At 39.0% G+C, this 16,729-nt stretch overlaps 1 protein-coding gene across 10 annotated transcripts in view; it reads left to right on the top strand.

Annotated features, from left to right (window-relative positions):
* The window catches only part of COX7B2 (cytochrome c oxidase subunit 7B2), a 154,748-nt gene that overhangs the window by 52,427 nt on the left and 85,592 nt on the right, over positions 1–16,729 (top strand). For 7 of the 10 annotated variants that reach the window (XM_008248480.4, XM_008248493.4, XM_008248488.4 and 4 more), the window contains exon 2: positions 9,043–9,099. The gene's annotated coding sequence lies outside the window, so the exon portion shown is untranslated. Of the gene's footprint in view, positions 1–6,784; positions 6,809–8,778; positions 8,803–9,042; positions 9,100–16,729 lie in introns of those variants that run through there. The other 3 variants (XM_051831366.1, XM_070068180.1, XM_070068179.1) reach the window with 3 other exon arrangements.

The raw sequence follows: 16,729 nt of genomic DNA, 5'->3' as shown, positions 1-16,729 counted from the left end.
TGAGTCTCCCTCCCCTCCCCTCCTCTCCCCTCCCCTCCCTTCCCCTCTCTTCTCCTCTCCTCTCTTCTGGTTTGAGTCCCTCTCCCATCCCTTCCCCTCCCCTTACCTCGCCTCTCCTCTCCTCCCCCTGTGGACTCTACTTTCAGCTAAATAAATCTTAAAGAAAAAATGAAAAGAAACAATCATATCATCAGTCAAGAGGCTAGAAAGAGGGACCAGTCTCCAGATTTTTTTTTTAATTTATTTAAAAGAGTTACAGAGGGAGAGATATAGAGACAGAGACAGAGAGAGAGAGAGAGATCAGTCCAGTGGTTCACTACCCAGATGGCCACAGCAGCAGTGGTTTTACTTTTTGCACCACAGCACCAGCCCCAATCTCAGGATTTTATGACAGTGCTCTTGTAAGAACTAGCATATTCTCATTTGAAGCCATGACTCTAATTGATCTCAGAATTTTTGTTAGGCCTCACATCATGCTAAATGTTTTATGGCCTTCCAATACCAACATTCTGGGGAACCAGCCTCCAACACTTGAGACTTCAGTGAGGACAAAAAGCATGTATATCATAATAATCACCAAAGAAAAGGGAAGAATGAAGTGGGTGTTTGGTGCAGTGGTTAAGTCACCAATTAAGAGGCCCATATCCCATACTGAAGTACTTGTTTGAGACCCAGCTACTCTGCTTCTGGTCCAGTTTCTTGCTAGTGCTCACTTATGGGAAGTAGCAGGTGATGGCTATGTACTTGGATTGCTGCCCGCTCTGGGAAGTTCAGATTGAATTCCTGGCTCTGTGTTTCAGCCTATCCCAGCCCTGGCCATTGCAGGCATTTGGGGGAGTGAACCAATAGGGGGAAGATCTCTCTCGTTTTTAAGTAAAATGAAAATAAATTAAAAATATTTTTTAAAAAGGGAAAACTTAGCAATAGACTGGAGAGGACAAACAGAGACAACAGCTAAGTGCAATGTGGTATCCCTGCTAAGATTTTGGAACAGAAAATGGCTGTAAGTGGAAACCTGGTGAGTATCAAAGTCTAGATTGTGGTTAGTAGTATTGTGTCACCATTAATTCTGGACTTTTATTATTTAAATTGAGTGAAGAATGTAACAGTTTCACTAATTTTACAGTGTTTAATTCAAAATAGTAATAGTTTAAAACTTAAAATTTATTGAGTCCATTCTGTTTTTTTTTTTTTTTTTTTTTTGCCTGATTTGGAATTTGTTATTTATGAGATTCGTAAATGTCTTGAGTACTTTAAAACAACTTTGGCTTACCTTGTTAGACAATTGCTCTACTTTTTTTTCTTTTCTGGTTCCCATCACTTGCTCCAGTTATTCTAACACAAAGGTATTTTCTTGTTAAGAGATGTATGGATTCAGATCTAACTGCAAAGCCAGCCTTCTTGTACTTCATATATCTAATTTGTATCTTTCTTTCTATTTTAAAGATTTATTTCACCTATTTGAAAGGCAGAGTCACAGGGTTTGGGGTGGGAGAGTGAGAGGGAATGTCCTATCTGCTTGTTTACTCCCCAAATTGGCTGCTGTGGCCACAGCTGGTCCATGCTGAAGTCAAGGGCCTTGAGCTCCATCTGAGTGTCCTGCATGGGTGGCAGGAGGCCCAAGTACTTGGGCCATGATCTGCTGCTTTCCTAGGTATATTAGCAGGGCACTGGATTGGAGACCAGAGCCACCAAAACTTAATCCGACACTCTGTTATGGGATGCAAGCATTTCAGTTTAGCCCACTGTGCTACAATACCGGCCCTCCTTGGATCTTTTCATGGGCCAGCATTGCTCTAAGGACAACACTATTGCCCTTGTACTTATGTCTCCTATTTACTTGAATTACATCTTACCTGATGCCTCTGTAACCATCAGGTCTGTCACTGTTTCAGTTTCTTGGCATTTCTTAGTTCAAACTGAAAAAAGAAATAGATTATCTCATGCCCTTTTTGTTAAGAAAGTAAGCCTGATATCATTGAAAATCACAAGGCCAACTTAATGGATTCCCTGCTCTTGGATTAGAGGGTAAGTCAAGGTCCAGTCAGTTCTGGTTCTTTGGGGGCACAGACACATATTGCAAAGCCTGATCATCTATTGATTTCACTCATTCGGGACTGCAGTTAAGCAACTTAGTAAAGTATTGGCAGGCATTGTGTTTCGCCTATTCAAAACCATTTACCTTTTCTTTAACAAAGTATATTGCTAACCAACTATACTGCTATACAGTGTGAGTAATTCATTGGCATTTCTTGCAGTGTTTTGCCTGCTAAAATTGTATTATTCATGTAACTTTATGTGATACCTCACATTAAATGAAGTAAAACTCTACCCTTTGGGAAGTGGAAAATAGATAATAATATTAGATATATTGAGACATTTTTTCATGTGAGAGATCTAATTGTGCATTTTGAAAGTACAACATTTGCAACAAAATGGAGGAATCTGGAAAATATCGTGCTGAGTGAAATAAACCAGTCCCAAAGGGACAAATATCATATATTATCCCTGACCGGTGACAACTAACCGAGCACCAAAAAGGAAACCTGTTGAAGTGAAATGGACACTATGAGAAACAGTGACTTGATCAGCCGTTGCCCTGACTGTTGATGAACAAATTAATCCTTTATCCCATTTAGTATTTTTTTTGTTCGATTTAATGCTTTTGGTTGAACTCTTTAATGAACACATAATTATGCTTATGTGTTTAAATGTAACTGAAAAGGGATCCCTGTTAAATATAAGAGTGGGAATAAGAGAGGGAGGAGATATACAGTTTGGGACATGCTCAGTCAGACTTGCCCCAAATGGTAGAGTTAGAAACATGCCAGGGGATTCCAATTCAGTCACATCAAGGTGGCATGTATCAGTGCCATCTCACTAGTCCAAGTGATCAATTTCAGTTCACAGTCGATCACATTGATAGGTCTAAGAGTCAAAGGGATCACATAAACAAGACTAGTGTCTGCAAATACTAACTGATAGAATAAAAAAGGGAGAGAATGATCCAACATGGGAAGCATGATACACAGCAGACTCATAGATTGGCAGATGTCCTAAACAGCACTCTGGCCTCAGAATCAGCCCTTAAGGCATTCTGAACTGGCTGAAGAGCCCATGAGAGCATTTTAGGCATGAAAAGCCAAGACACACTGATAAAAAAAAAAACAACAACAACAACAACAACAAAAAAACACCTAAATGAAAGATCCCTGCGAGTGAGATCCCAGTGGAAAGAACGGGCTATCAAAGAAGGAGGTACCTTTCTCTGAAGGGGGGAGAGAACTTCCACTTTGACTATGACCTTGTCTAAATAAGATCAGAGTCGGCAAACGCAAGAGGCTTACATAGCCTTGACAACTCAAACAAGAGCCTAGGGAGATTACTGATACCATAAACAAGAGTGTCAATTTGTTAAGTCAACAACAGGAGTCACTGTGCACTTACTCCTCATGTAGGATCTCTGTCCTTAATGTGTTGTTCAATGTGAATTAATGCTATAACTAGTACTCAAACAGTATTTTACACTTTATGTTCTATGTGGGTGCAAACTGTTGAAATCTTTACTTAATCTATATTAAATTGATCTTCTGTATATAAAGATAATTGAAAATGACTCTTGATGCAAATGGAATGGGAGAGGGATCGGGAGATGGGAGGGTTGCAGGTGGGAGGGAAGTTAAGGGGGGAAAAAGCCATTGTAATCCATAAGCTGTACTTTCAAAATTTATATTTGCTAAATAAAATTAAAAAAAAGAAAGTACAACAAATATCTCTCTCTCTTTTTTTTTTTTTATTTTGACAGGCAGAGTGGACAGTGAGAGAGAGAGACAGAGAGAAAGGTCTTCCTTTGCCGTTGGTTCACCCTCCAATGGCCGCCGTGGCTGGCGCGCTGCTGCCGGCGCACCACGCTGATCCAATGGCAGGAGCCAGGAGCCAGGTGCTTTTCCTGATCTCCCATGGGGTGCAGGGCCCAAGCACCTGGGCCATCCTCCACTGAACTCCCTGGCCACAGCAGAGAGCTGGCCTGGAAGAGGGGCAACCGGGACAGAATCCGGCGCCCCGACCGGGACTAGAACCCGGTGTGCCGGCGCCGCTAGGCGGAGGATTAGCCTAGTGAGCCGCGGCGCCGGCCTCAAATACCTCTTCATTTAGCAGCCTGATATTTAAAATACTGGTCTTAAATATGTTCACCATCTTGTCCTAATGAATAATTTTTAGGGAATGTTCAAGTGTAATAAAAAGAGTGATAGCCAATGGAATTTCAGGATAAATATTGGAAGAAGTCTTATATTACATTCAATCCAGTATCTTAATTTTAGCAAGAAGAACTCATTTTATCCATCTCCCTCTAAGACCATTAAGAAAGACATGTGTTCTCTTCTTGTTTTTGTCTGAAACTAATGATCCTTGCAATAAATTTTGCTTTATCATCCAGGAAATTTTTTTTGATTGATAAAAAGAAGTGCTTTCTTTTGTTGGAAAAATGACTACACAATCTGTGTTTTCCTTTTTGTAATTGCTGTGAGAAACCACGGAGCTAGATTTAATTTTCAGATGTTGTTACTACATGGGCATTTAAAAGATAGTAAATGTCCAGAAGTCATTTAACAAACTACTGAGTTAAAAGCTGTAGTTGAACATGACATAGGCCCTTATTTAGCTGTGGTTTTTCATATTTATCTAACAGTGTATTCCCATTTTCTTGTCCAATTGCATATTTTGGAAGCTGTAAGTCAACTAATATTTATTGAGGGCATACTGTGAATGAAAACCTACATCATTGAAAAGTTAATACATTTTTTTTGTTATGTAGGAGCTTACATTCCAATGAGGAAAGGTATGAAAAGAAAAAAAATAGGAAAACTGCAACAAAATCAGTTCAAAACTGTTCAGGCCATTTTAGCATTATACTTCAGAATGCCTGAAAAGGACATTACTGAGACAAATGAGAACCACTAAACTGAACTAAATGAAACATAGAAGCACTTGATTCAGTGTTTTAGCCTTGATTGGGCAAAACCTGAGAAAAAGGTGATGGTGCAAGGGGCAGAGCTGTATTTCTAAGTATGTAAAGTACGTGTAGATAAATTGTGTTTTTTAATATATACATATACGTAAAATATATTGGATATAAAGGACCTATTTTAGATGTCTATTATAGGACAAGAACTTTAAAATTCTTCTCTTTTATACAACTTGCCCTTCTATGTAACTAAGTAAGTGTTCAATAATCTATTGAATGAATAGTGGAAAAATTGCTTTCAAAGCATTATAGGAAAATGAGATTCTCACCATAGATAAGTCAGATAAAAGCTGAGTACTCATTACATCAGGACACAACACAGCTTTTGTATGACAGTACCAACAGTACTTTATAAATAGTATTTGCTTACAGATTATAAATGTAAAAAAGCAGCACTTCAGCCTCTTACTGAGCCATGCCTTGTTAACCCAGGGCCTTGCTTATTAGATTTGATTGTATTGAATATTTTTGAAAAATAAATTAAAAGGCAATTTAAGCATGTCTTGCAACAATGAAAAGTATAAAAGTAGCTTATTTGAGATATTTGGTAATTAAAATGAGTTGACTTTGATTAGTATTATGTGTTAGCCAGTTTTGAGATACCAACCTTCAAAGCCTTAATACAGTGAAGTAGTGGAACTCTGGCACTAGTTGTGTCCACCAAAGTGTCTGATAAGACTGAATATAATTTACTTAGCAGTGAGCATCTGGCTTGATTAAAAATATCTCCTTCCCCCTATAAAATATCTGCAGGAAATTTCATTGACACCAAAAATCTGCTGTGAATCTTTCAGTGTGTAAACCAGTATTGTTAATGAATGCGCATCTAAACAGAAAGAACTGCATTGCCTTCTGGCATCTACCAATTACCAGAGTGTCATCCCTTCTTAGCACCTTCTGGGAGGGGGTAACATCGAGGACCCTGAGGCTGGAGTGAAGGTGTTTGTGACAGAGAGAGAAGGACAGGCATAGAGAGAGAGGTCTTCCATTTGCTGGTTTACTCCCCAGTTGACTGCAGTGGCCGGATCTACGCTGATCCAAAGCCAGGAGCCAGGAGCTTCCCCCAGGACTTTCCATGTGGGTGCAGGGGCCCAAGGACTTGGGTCGTCTTCTGCTGCTTTCCCAGGCCATAGCAGAGAGCTGTATCAGAAGTGGAGAATCCAGGACTGGAACCTGCCGCCCTATGGGATGCCGGCACTGAAGGCGCAACTTTACCCCCTGTGCCACAGCGCTGGCCCCTCCCCTTTGCTTTTTGTTTCTGTACCTTCCTGAGGAAGCTGGCAATGAACTTTACTCTCGGGCAAATGCTTTTTCTTTTGGCTTTCTTCCTGTTTCACTGGTCTTCCTTGGTCCTTGTTCTGCCACTTTCATATCTCATTGGCCTCCAAATATTGGAATTTAAGCAGGACTTACGGTTACTTCCCATGGGTGTATAACAAATCACCATAAATGTAGTTGTTTAACACAATGTACATTTATTTTCTCACAGTTTTTTGCAACTGAAGCCTGGGCTTAGCTTGAGTGAATTCTCCGCAGGGCTGCAGTTAAGAGTGTCAGGTGGGCTAGGGTGTCCTCCAGTGTTTGACTAGGGAAGGATATCTTTACAAGCTTAGGTTATTAGCAGAATTTATTTCCTTGTAGCTATATGAGGGAAGGCCTTTTTTGTTGTTGTTCACCAGAGGCTGGAGACCTTGCAAGCTGGCGACTGAAGGCTGCTCTCAGTTCTTTGTCAAGTGTTGTTTCTCCATGTGGCTATTTGCTTCACAAAAGTTAAGTCATGAGGTAAAAATCCTACTAGGTTGAGACTACCATTGTATATAATGGGGTAATGTAATCAAACTGTGTTAATTCACATACATCCTTTGAGCTAATTCCTGCCACTCTTCTGTTGGTTAGAAACAAATTGCAGGGCCTGTCCACACACAGGATGGGGATTGTACAGGAGCAGGACTACCAGGAGGTGAGGACAATGGGATATTCAGGAGTGTATCCACCCCCAGATAGTTCTTCCCTGTCTCCTCTGCACTCATTTTCTCCTGTTACTTTATGGTTTTAACAACTGTCAGTGAGGGAACAACCCTCCACCTTATAACTTAGCTTTATCTTCTGTGAACCAAACATTTTTATCACCTACTGCTTACTTTATATTGTTTACTTTATTAATTTCTCTGTCTCAGACCCATAAGAGTGTTCTGGCATATAAATAAGTACTCCTGAAATATTGTTGAATGAATGAATGCAGTTTGCCTTGTTCCTCATCTTGATTAGCAATTTCAGGTAAACTAGAATCTTAAGTGCTTATAGAATTGCTTTTTTCTCAAACTTTTTAAACTTGACATTTCTTGTTACAATAATTATCTTCAGCTTCAGCTGTCACTTGGACTTGTTCTAAAATATATGTTGGCAGCAGGCATTTAACTCAGTGATTAAGAAAACAACCTTGCATATTGGAGTGTATGGGTTTGATTCCTGGTCCCATATTCCTGCCAGTGCAGATTCTAGGAGGCAGCTGTAATGGTTCAAGTAATTGGGCTCCTGCCACCCTCATGAGAGACCTAGATTGCTTTCTCCATTCCTAGCCCAGGCCACAGCTCAATCACAACTGTTAGGAGCACTGGGGAGTGAACTACCAGAAGGGAGCTCTTTCTGTCTCAATCTTTCTTTTTGTCTCTCTGCCTCTCAAATAAATAAAAACTAATATATGTCACTTGATGCCCTGCTAGCAACCATTCCAGACCTAGTGGGAGGTAAATTCTCCCATTTCCCTTCAGCTGGCTCAGGACTTGCTTCTAACAGGAACCACAATGCTGCTGCTTTCTGCCGTTGCAAATTGGTGGAAACTCATGCAGCCTTACCTTATGCTAGATTGTTTTTTATATCAGTCCTGGCTTCTCATTGAACAAAGCTGCATATGGCTTGGTGAACCTCTCAGTATTTTTTTTTTTTCACTGTGAAGATCTACAATGTATAAAGTGGGCAATAATGGTCATCTGACACCTGTTCTGCCACATATTTCCCAAAGGATTTTCTCATCTGTGGCCTGTGCTCCTTTCATCCTATGTTCTTTTATTCACTCCCCCAACCCCATTCCCTAACATCCTCAAAAAACATATTAAAATCTAATTTCTGGGTACAACTTCCTATCATTAATGTATACTTTAGTCCAAGGTAGTAAAGAAGTGTATCATTTTCTCTAGGTATATTTTCTTTTTTTTTAATTAAAGATTTATTTATTTATTTGAAAGAGTTAACACAGGGAGAGAAGGGTGGTGGAGAAAGAGAGGTCTTCCATCTGCTGGTTCACTTCCCAATTGGCTGCAGTGACCTGAGCTGCGCTGATCTGAAGCCAGGAGCCCAGGAGTTTCTTCTGAGTCTTCCACATGGATGCATGGGTCCAAGGACTTGGGCCATCCTCTGCTGTTCTCCCAGGCCATAGCAGAGAGCTGTATCAGAAGTGGAGCAGCTGGGACTTGAACCATCGCTCATTTGGGATACTGGCACTACAGGTGGTGGCTTTACCTGCTATACCACAGTGATGGCCCCAACATTTATTTTAATTAGTTGTTTTTTGTGTGAAAATAATGTTGATTGAAGTAGTATATAATGATCTTTTCTCTGGGTAACATAGCCTCTACCTATCTTGTACCATTTGCTATTTTTTTTTTCTTTAAGATTTGTTTGTTTATTTGAAAGACAGAATTACAGAGGGACAGAGGCAGAGAGAGAGAGGTTCACTCCCCAGATGGCTGCAACCACTGGAGCTGGACTGATTGAAGGTAGGAGCCAGGAGGTTCCGCTGGGTCTCCCATGTGGGAGCAGGGGCTCAAGGACTTGGGCCATCTTCTACTGCTTTCCCAGGCTACAGCAGAGAGCTGGATTGGAAATGGAGCAGCTGAGGTGCCCATATGGGATGCTGGCACTGCAGGCGGCTGCTTTACCCGCTGCTCCACAGTGCTGGCTCCTACCATTTGCTATTTCTTTGAAGCCTGATAATAATATTCTAATTGTATTTTTAGGAAGCTGAATCTTCAACTTCCTGAGGAGAACATCTGGACATAAAGAGCTCCTACCAGGTAAAGAGAAAATGTGGAAAAAGCTCATACTGCCTAGATTAGAATTTCACTGTGAATGTTCATATTAGATTACTTTGATAATTGCCTCTCTCCTTTTTATGGGGAAACTAAAGTTCTAGCAGAAAATTAAAAAATAAATTACAATTAAAAATTGTATATACTTTTAAGCATTGGTAGTTATTGAGATTCAGTCTTACTACAAAAAGAATGAGACAGATGCCAGTCTAAGTAGCCAAATGTTTCCAGAATAAAATACTGCCTATCAGCTGAGAATGTTTTACTTGAAAGACTAACTTGATAGTCTTAACTCCACAGTTGGACGCAAAAGAAAATGTGTGTGTTGCCAGCAAACGTTTTCAAGAGATAAACACTTGTTGCAAGTACTACATGCTTAGAAAAATCTTTCATTTTGCCAGCTGAGACCACCACGTGTTTTAAAATATGTCATCCATTATTTCAGTGTGAAGAGCGCCCCCTAGTGTGACTCTGTAATTATGTTTATGTGATATTTTAGGCATTGTTTGGAAAATCGCATTTAGCTGTTAGATAGTAGTGGGCTTTTTTATACACAGGGTTAAGTTATTCAGTATGGTAATTATCTAGAAAAACATGTTTGATTTTTTGGTACTCCTACCCATGCTTGTATCTGGAGTCAGTGGTCAGCTTAATAGATTTTGTAATACCAAATTCCTAAACTTCTATAATTCAAGCTTAATGCCCAATAATATATTATTTTATAAATGTGAAATTTTATACTTAGATGAAATTTTACTGCATAATCAAATTCTTTGATGGTAACAGAATTTGTTAAATGAATTTTTTAAAAGATTTTATTTAGTTATTTGAGGGGTAGAGCTGCAGACAGAGAGAGGGAGATACAGAGACAAAGAAAGGTCTTCCATTCACTGGTTCACTTCCCAAATGGCTGAAATGGCCAGAGCTAGGCCAATCCAAAGCCAGGAGCCAGGATTTTCATCTGGGTCACCCTTGCAGATGTAGGTGCCCAATCACTTGGGCTATCCTCTACTGCTTTCCCAAGCCATAGCAGAAAGCTAGATCGGAAGAGGAGCAGCCAAGAGGTGAACCAGCTCCCATATGGGATGCTGGCGCTGCAGGCGGAGGCTTTGCCTATTATGCCCTTTAAATGACATTTCTGTGAAAAATTCCTTTTTTGGTAAGCTCATGGGCATTTTAAAAACAATCTTTGTGACACAAATATTCAAATATGTTCTGTTTTAAAATGTCCATTGTGTGAAAATAATCCAAATTTTGGCATTTTCTTACAAACCAAGAGCTTGCTATTGCTGCAGGACTTGCAAATATGAAACTAATTTATCTGTTAATTAAAATAACACTATTCCCTGTCAATGTATGATGGCCCCCAAATCACCACCACCCCTATAAATTCTTAGAGTTGACAGCAGAATATCTGTTTTATAACAGCTATTTCTCTCTTATTCTTAATTTTTAATCCTTTGGGAAGATTTAAACCATCCTTTCAAACTGATACTGTACATAATATTCTACACCACATTTCTGTAAACTTGACTATTGCAATTATTTCCCCCACTGTGTTTCTCAGACCAAATTATCTTGATTGCTTTAACTATTTCCTACAGGTTCTCTGCTCTAAACTCGATAATTTGCAGAACTACTCTGTGTGTAGTTCTATTTCACAGATTGCCTTTGCTTTTAATTTCTTCTGTATTTTCTCCTTTCTCACCTGATTCTGAAGCCATATGTTCAGTACAGTATTCCCATTAATTCCTGCTCTCTGAATGAATATCTTCTAAAAATGAGGTTTTTGAAACTCAAGAGCAGTGAATCTCTCATAGAAGATCTTTGTTTGAATCTTGGTTTCTTATATTCTGTGAGAAATTGAGATTTTGGACAAGTTTCTGACTGTCAGAGCCTCAGTGTCTTCTAATAAAGAGTAATGCAAATAATGTTACTAATAGATCTTTTACATTAATGTATGCCAAATTTAGGTCAGGGGCCTTATGAGCATTTATTTCTCACCACAACTCTATGCACAAAGCATTATTATTTTATATTATTGGTGAGGCTACTTAATTTCATAAGTGGAAAAGTCACAATTTTAATTAGAATCTTTTCTGACATAAAGTGGGCTCATAAACCACTGAGCTATGTCTGTACTTCAATCATGCTTATTTATTTCTAGTAATTTGTTAATTTAATTGTTCTTAAAAATCAAACAATTCCCCAGTGCGTAGAGGAAACTAATCTTTTATAACAGAATAGGGGGAACCAAAACATGGAATGAATGGGAGAGACAGAGAGAGAGAGAAAGGGAGAGAGATCTTCTATTTGCTGGTTCACTCTCTAAATGGCTGTAATAGCTAGGTTGGGGGGGGCAGGCTGAGGCCATTTGTCAGGACCCCTTCCCAAATGGGTGTCAGAGGCCCAAGCACCTTTCCTAGGTGCCTTAGCAGGGAGCTGAAGAAGCAGTGGAGCAGCCAGGACTCCATCCAGATGTGGAACAAGGATGGCCCTGGGAGATCCTATAATATTATATTATCCATAATATTATAGCAGATGTTTTTCTCATCTGGAAATCTGAATTAATTTGAACATGTGTTCTTTCTGTGTAATTTTTTTTCAAACCAGGTGGAGTATTAGGAAATTTCTTGTTATTAGCATAGCTGAGCTTAAAAAAGTAATGACAAGGACTGGATGTCCTGGGTTAGTGAGTTTAGGGCACCTTTAAGAATAATATAAAAGCAAGATGATAGAAAGCTAATTTTAGAGACTGTCAGCATGCTTTCAGTTCGTCACTTTTTTTGTTTTTATCTGGAACCATCATCTAATCCCAATGTGCGTTACCATTCTATTTAAGTATCTAATTACTTTCATTGGCTTTGTGAAGCTTGTGTAGTTTTCCTTGTGAGTTAAAATATTTTTCTGATATTTTATATACCAAATTTTATTCTTTAATTGCTATAAAGGTCAACGTAATAAGGTCTTCATTTTGTTATCTACTTTTGAAGGTTACTAAGGAGCTCACCATGGAAACGTGTTAACAAGCATGTTCTTCCTTAATAAAACCTGGTGTTGCATATTATTCCATTGGTCGTTTAAATTTGCTGTGGGAAATAAGCTGTTAAAACACATTTCAAATGTTTTGCAATGGAAGGAAGACCTTTCTCTCTGTCTCTGTCTCTCCCTCACTGTCTAACTCTGCCTGTCAAAAACAAAAAAACAAACAAACAAAAACCTGCCCAAAGGCCTCTCATATTTTGGATAACTGGAAAACCCCTTAATTCTTTCCAATTTTGCCACTTTTCAATAACCTCACTGAGACCAGTGCATTTTCCTAAAGCATAGAACTAAAATCAGTTCAAAATAATCCAGAGTCTCATTGACCCCCAATACTCTTTGGTTCTTGCTTACCTCTCTTTCAGCTTGTCTCTTTACCATTGTCCTTACCCGTTAAACTTTGTGCTTTGCTCCACTGAAAAAAATCACGGAACCCACGATGCTTCTTACTTCCTTTGCCTCCTCCTTTGTGCCATTTTGCACCAGCTCTCTGTAACAGTAGCACAATTCATCACTTTACCTGTTGAGGACTTTTGGCTGAGCTCCACGTTCACTTTCTGCAGCCATCATTGCCTAGATGGAACTCTCACTCAGCAAGCACATGGCTAGTCTAAATACCTCTTAAGTGGACCATTGAATGACAACTTCTGTCATTGCCAAGTTCAGTTTACAATGTGAAGCTTGAAGGTGTATTTGTTGTATTACTTTGTATCAGAGTGCCAGGTACATAGAATGTGTTAAGGAAGAACATTATTTAGGAAGATTGTGTAGGGGCTGAATAAAAGCCAAAAAGATGTTGTATTAGGATTTCGATTAAAGCTGGGCCTTCAGTCAGACTTTCTGGCTGGAGGGTCAGAATGAGCAGCTTCTGTCTGTCATGGCTAGTCAGGATGAAGAAACAGCAGCGACTGTATGTTCTTTGTCTTCCATTTACATCGACTCTCTCAGCACTCATGTGTTTCTCAGTGCACCTAACTACTCCCCCATGATATTTCCTGTGACTCACTCAGTATTCAGTCTCTCCTTACTTGCCACGTTCCACTATTGTTGCAAGCGAAAACAAATTCACAACCCCCCTCGCCCCCCCCCCCCCCACATTTTCTCATCTTCCTATGCTCTGGGAGACATTCTGTCACAATTCTGTCCAATTATATATATATATATATATATATATATATATACACACACACAGAAATCTGATGGGATTTCTGGGAATGTTCTGTTTTTTTTTGCTATAGGTTTTTTACAGTTTTTCATGAGAGAGAGAAAGAGAGAGAGATGTAAGTGGGGGGGGGGTATCTTTTCCATCTTGTGATTCACTTATTTAATGCTTTAATGCATGCAATAGCCAGGGCTGAGCTAGGCTGAAACTAGGTGCCAGGAACTCAGTTTAGATATTCCATCTGGGTGGCAGGAAGCCAAGTATTTAGGCCATCACTTGCTGCCTCCCAGAGTATGCGTTAGCAAGAAGCTGGAATTGGAAGCTGAACCAGAATTCCAACCCTGCCACTTGATTGTAGATGCAAGCTTCAAAAACCAGGATCTTAATCAGTGTGACAAATGACTGACCCTTCTTACGTATGTTCTAACTGGCCCCTGCTTCATTCCTGGAAGATATGTGTGATGACTGGAACTAGGTCATCCATCTATAACTTTGAGAGAAATAAAGCCAGGGATTACTAAGACTTATGGGTTCCTTTAGACTTCTCATAGCATGCAAAAACTTCCCCATGCTATGTTTAAGCTGTTCCTATTTGGGTTTTCTTCTGCATCGATTGTGTCAGTTCTCTAGCTGATACTGGAATTATTGTTTTAAGTTTCTTAGCTCTGCCTGTTTGTCAGTTCACCAAGCATATGCTAAGAGCCACTGTTAATGTGTACTGCCTTACCTACTAGGATATAAAGATTGAAATACTATGATGTGGACGGCTTAGAATTAGAGTCTTGAAGGCACAGAAACATAAACATAATTACAATATATAATACAAGGTAGAATGTGTAATAGGGTAAATACTGTACTGTCTATATGGAGAAAAACCTGAGGTTAAACAGAAGAAAGCATTTGCATTTTGTTCAGTCTGCTCTAACGATACTATTTTTTTGAAATCAGGAAGTAAGTTTCTCATATGAGATTTCAGGCATACTGGACAGGACTTATTCCCTGTGCCTTTTTATTGACACAGTGTAGGTGGTCACCTACTTCTGTCACCCTTGCTGCTTTTTCATATAATTGAAATGAGCACAGTCCAGGACACTGAAGATAAAATCCACACTTCGAACTGCTGACAGGCTGTCTTTGCAAAGTCAGATTGCTGCTAAGCAGCCTGTGGTGAAGAAGGGGCAAGAGGTGACCCAGGAAGTTGCCAAGGAATCTGTTGACACACAGACTGAAACAGTAAGCCAAGAGCTGTAACTGGGAAGGTGGTAAACAAGAAACTGAAGAGTTGTTGAAAGGCAAGAGTTAATGGAGAGAGACATCCAAACATCAGGCAGCCTACAGCTTGTAAGGAACAAACAGTGAGCAAAGGCTAGGGAAGTCTCCTCAAGGGAGCACAGAAATAGGCTGCTCTACTCCAGGACTCTTTGGTGAAGCCTCTGTTAGGAAAGCCGGAAGGAGCCGGAAGGAGACTATCAGAGGGACATTTTAAAGTAACAGAGGTTTGAAGGAGTCAAAATGAGAAAAAAATCTCAAAATAAAACGTAAAATTTCTAATGAGTTGAATTTTGAAAAGGCAGTTACATACTAAAGGAAACTAATTAACAAAGAGGATCCAGGGACATTAGCATCAATTTTAGAGTTTGATCTTGAGATGATGTGTGTGTGTGTGTGTGTGTGTGCGTGCGCGCAGATTTTGGAATGAAAAATAGCCCTAGGAAAGGCAGACATAATGTGGAATAAAATTTCTGGGGTTGGGTCAAATGCCACTGAGAATCCTCAGGTCTTGGGATAAGCTACAGAAGCAAATGTGAACATATTATTATTTCTTCTAAGTGTGACACTCAGGGTCTTCCCAGAAGACAAATGAGAACTAAGCTGCCAGTGATCTTGGTTTGAAAATAAGGACTGAGCGCCTCCAATAAAGCATTGATGCATGTCTATATAATCATAAAGCATTTCATACTTTAACTCTACGCAGGATAAATGGGCCAAGTTATGCTTTGATGTGTGACTACCAAGTTCTGATAGAGAATTATGCTTTTCTATGGCAGTCATCCATTCTTCCTGAAGAAACAGAGCAACTCACAAACACAGAGGATAATAAGTATTTTGGTTTCTCTGACTCCGTTCTGCCAAGACACTTCACCTAATGAGGAATGCTGTTACCTTATTTAATGAAATTTGATGAAGCATGTGTTTTCTGAAGTGAAAGTGTATATATATTTGTTTCATTTTATATAACATGTATTGGATCACTTGGATCCAAATTATTTCCAGTGTAGGACAAAGTGCTAGTTTTTTCATGATGTCTTGACTTTGAAAGCACTGTCTCTGAGGCAGAATATATTTTAGATGAACTCAAATAACATGGAATAGAGATATAACCTAATACTTTTTAACATTCCTTCATAATTCAATATTGAATGTGTAAATTCATCTACATTTTTCTCAAAATGTTTTTAAAATAGTCTTTTTAAAAATATTTACTTAGTTATTTGAAAGTCAGAGTTCTAGATAGAGAGATACAGAGAGAGATCTTGCATCCTCTAGTTCACTCTCCAGATGGTTACAGTGGCCAGCATTGGGTTAGGCTGAAGCCAAGAGCCAGGAACATCATCTGGGTCTCCTGCATGGGTGATGGGGACCCAATCTCTGGGCCATCTTCTGCTGGTTTCTCTAGTCCATTAGCAGGGAGCTGGAGCATAAGTGGCACAGCTGCAATGTCAACTGGTACTATTGATATAGGATGCTATGCTAGCATTGTATGCAGTGGCTTTATCCACTATGGAATAATACTGTCACTCTCAAAACTTTTTTGCTTGTAGTTGGTGGGCTGCTTTGATCTGTAAAACACAACGTTGGGTCTTGGTTTTATTTTGTCTGAGTCAATCTCTGTCTTTTAATCAGTGTATTTAGATAATTCACATTTAAACTGATAATTTATATAGTTGAATTCATTAAAATACCATATTTAAAAAAAATAATATAACTCCAAAAATAGACTGTTCTCTAGATATAAGTTTTAGTCGTACTGGATTCAGTAGTCAGTTTACCTTCTCAGTGTCTTCTGTGTTTATAAAAATTTTAGTTATTTTGGTCTCTTTTTCAGGTTTAGGAGTTATGACCTTTTGTATCTTTTTAATTTAAAAATATATTCTGTGTTTTATTGTTTCAATTTTCCTTCTCTGTTTCTTCTTGATTGTCAATGTTTATGAACTGTGACAGTGAACAGCATGAAGCAGTATAGGAATACACAAAGTGGAACATTACAAAATATCCTTCCTGTATGTTTAAGTGCTACCCATTTTCTGAGAGCACCAAATCATAAAATTTTGCATCTTAACACTTTTAAGTATATAGTTTAGTGGTATTGCATTTAAAATATTGTAGAACCATTATCTCAATTTCTTAAGA

The sequence above is a fragment of the Oryctolagus cuniculus genome, chromosome 2 (genome assembly GCF_964237555.1).
Source record: "Oryctolagus cuniculus chromosome 2, mOryCun1.1, whole genome shotgun sequence".
NCBI classification, from domain to species: Eukaryota; Metazoa; Chordata; class Mammalia; order Lagomorpha; family Leporidae; genus Oryctolagus; species Oryctolagus cuniculus.
The sequence above is the reverse complement of the archived record's forward strand: the minus strand, read 5'-3'. Positions and strand labels throughout refer to the sequence as shown.